This window comes from Diorhabda sublineata, chromosome X (assembly GCF_026230105.1).
Source record: "Diorhabda sublineata isolate icDioSubl1.1 chromosome X, icDioSubl1.1, whole genome shotgun sequence".
Taxonomy (NCBI): domain Eukaryota; kingdom Metazoa; phylum Arthropoda; class Insecta; order Coleoptera; family Chrysomelidae; genus Diorhabda; species Diorhabda sublineata.
The window spans coordinates 19,042,184-19,045,651 of record NC_079485.1 but is presented as its reverse complement, the minus strand read 5'-3'; the positions used below and the strand labels follow the sequence as shown (position 1 = coordinate 19,045,651).

Here is a 3,468-nt window from a genome sequence, read left to right as displayed (position 1 = left end):
ATCAGTGAGTACTTAGTTATAGAATATGAAAGTGGACTGAGATACTAATGAGGCAAATAAATTAACCCATTTTTTGGTACTTCATTTGAAGTAAAGCTCTTATTTGTAGTTATATTCTTAAGAGGAATTTTATAAATACAAACGTAAAATTTTAAAAGAATTCTATAATTTTTACACAATTCTTCAAAAGAAAATAAAATATAAATACATCAGTTCTAGACTACTGAGTACTAAGTTTGAAAACTGTAGCTGTATATTCAATTTTTATCGCAACAGGACAGTGGAACTGACATAATTATATTCTATTCTTTAATTTTAAATATGTACAACGTAACATGTATTTTACAGTTTGTAAGATGAGTTAATACATGATTTCATGAAAAATATTTGTACGTTATATATAGTACCATCAAAAACTAGAAAATATAAATACGCATCATTGTTACAAACTTATATCTACTAATTTGTTTTATTAACACATCCAGTAAATATCATCACCCACAGTGTTTCTGAATTATATTATTGGGATGAAACACCATTTTGTGTAACTTATACATAAACGCCATGTTGCTGAAAATATTTATAGTTACAGGTATGTCAGTTATCAAATCGAGAAAACCTACCATATGGAAAAATTTGTTCCGATTCTAGAACAGAATGAATGTGGAATAAGAAAACTACAATTTAACTAGTATTACTTAAAAAAGCAGATTATTTTTCTTGCTATGTAACTAAGGTCTGGTGACGTTTAGAATAATTTTTATAACTCTGGTCTGTGTGAAATTGTAGAACAATACAATGGTTTGGTTATTGACACTTAGATCAGCTATCATGATTTATATTCCAGGATAAATACACTGATAAGAATAATTGAAAAGGCTGAATTGGCACTTAGATTTGATACCAGTGAAGTAAATTTGGTCTCCCAATGCAAGGAGTACTGAAAGAGTAGAATAAAAAGTATATAAATATTTCAAATTAAATACAAAATTGGGAATAATACATTGTTATGTACATCAATAAGCCAATGAGATAGAGAAATTGTTGAGAAAAGGTGCAGGATATACTGGCAAGTGAAAAATTAGGTATAAAAATATAAAAACGACAATGCGAACTGAATGAATTAAAAAAATTGGAAGAAGACGAGGATAATGAAACAAATGTTCGAATGGTATATAAATAAGTATAAAAAAAAACGAAAATGGGGCTCCCATTAAGAGTAGAGGCAGCCCGAGAAATTTTATAAAAGAGGATCGATAATCCAAAACTAACGAACAAATTATGGTTTTATGAGAAATTCAAAAAATCTTTCCAGGATTGAATTTAAAAAATTTGGTGAAATATTCTTAATGAAAGAAATCACTTTGGAGGCAGCACAATACAAGTAATATAATATGGTAGGAATAATAAATCGATTGTAATTATTTTTTGAACTAATAGTACATTGATTCTTTTTATGAAATGATTATTGATCTATCAATTTATCTAATAAATAATCGATTGTAGACATTTATATGGTAAAATATACAAAAAAATTCAAGGCTCATTTAATTGTTGGTACTGGGAAGGTTTTCAAAGCTTTTCTGTATATTTTATTTTTGCGTAACCTTTTCCAGTGAGTTGAAGTCAATATTTCAGAAATAATAGTAAAATATCAGTCTCATAGTTTGAAATCTTTAGTTATATAAAGACTTTGTAAAAAGATGTTTGAGATTATATCTATATTTCATTACCATGGCAAAAATTAATTTTACTTATATCATTATCTGCTAATAAGTCTAGAGGTTTGCCGTGGATTAGAACTTTTTGGATGCAGCCATCAAATCCTTTGTAATATGAGGTTGGGAGACCAGCTGGTAGTACTGAAGATCCACCTGAAATTATAAATAATGATTATTCTCATCATTAATGATACTTTCAGATCATATCACACACAAAATTTTCTACTATTATTGTTAATTAGCTACATTCGAAATTGTCAGAATAATTTTAAAACTTCAAGCTTGTGTAAAGGTTAAATCTAAATTTTAGATGAATAGGTACTGTTAGAAAACATACTCTTATCCATATATAGTGACCCAACCATAGTTTCGAATTAGTTCTCAGAGATATAGCTCCAGTTTTAGCTACTCCTTTATTTATATCATATCCATCAACAGAAATGAAGCCCATTCGTTTTCTTCTTCTTACTTGAATTGAATGCCACTGGCCATCATCTACCTTAGTTCTGGACCTGAAAATATTTTATAATGTTACTGAATGTCTATTTTTATTTTTTCCTTTTAGTACATGAAAATATTTACTATTATTTTTATGTTTCACCTTTTTTAAATTTATTGTTTATGACTTGATTATTGGAAAAATTCCCTGAACTTTATGAGTATGCATAAATTTTAGTAAAGAGACTTTCCCTCAGATTTGCTTTGACAAAGCAAAAAAATGAAAATACATCAAATGTAAGATACTTATATCTTCAATTTATCTTATCATACATATACAGAGAATAGTATACAATAAATCAATGCAATAAATAAATGGATCAGGAACAAGGCACACAAAATAAAAGAAACATAAGTGAAAAAATTAGTACAATTGACCATCGGACTTTTTATTTTTACTTAAAAAATCCAACATTTCTTCAATTATTTTATATAATTATTTTTTATATACGAGTACAATGCTCTTTTTAATTCAATACCTAAGACCATAATATATAGATTCGAAAGCTTGGAATGTGTATATTAAAATAGATTGGTATTTTATTGTGACAACTTGACAAAAAAGTAATGGTTATTTTGTGATTATCTTTATTTTTCCTTTTAATTTACCTTATTGCCCAAAATGGTTCATCATGATCCAAATTAAAACCAAGTTCTGGATATCCATCTACTACACTAATTGATATGTAGTTTTGAAGCTGATTTCTATTTTTGCTTCTCCATAAAATTAAACCATCAGACATAAATGTGCGTATTTTTATTTCATATCTGTTACCTCGTTCTGGTTTCCTATTAAAAAAATAGCGTTCACAACTATATTAAGTGAAATAGAAATGGAATATTGTACTTCTTATGAAAAAGTTATAATTTGTATAAAAGTGGATATTATAATTTATTGATTAATTCGTGGAATAAATACTAAATAATAAAGGTAGGGATGTTAATTGTTTTTTCATGTATGCAAACTTGATTCATTTCCACTTTTGTTTAAAGATTAATTGTTTTTTGTAGCTAATGGAAAAGATCTACGAACTTTATGAAGAAAAATGGGAACTAGAGTCAATGTCAGAGGAATGGAAGTTAAGAAAATTTATTCCAATATTTAAAAAGTTGGATACACCATAATGTAGCAACTGAAGAGGAACCAAGCTTTTAAACACCACATACAAATATTAATCACAATGGCAAGAGACTCGAAGAATAGTAACAGGTCTTTAGAAGAGAGATATCCATCGGAGACGCAATACAC

The 3,468-nt window shown here is 27.5% G+C and overlaps 1 long non-coding RNA gene across 1 annotated transcript; it reads right to left on the bottom strand.

Annotated features, from left to right (window-relative positions):
• Positions 1-146: 146 nt before the first annotated feature.
• On the bottom strand, positions 147-2,877 carry LOC130451502 (uncharacterized). Its single transcript, XR_008910741.1, has 3 exons — positions 2,829-2,877; positions 2,059-2,233; positions 147-1,874 (listed from the first exon to the last, which is right to left on the bottom strand). It is a non-coding gene; the product is annotated as an uncharacterized LOC130451502 (long non-coding RNA).
• Between the last annotated feature and the right edge of the window lie 591 nt (positions 2,878-3,468).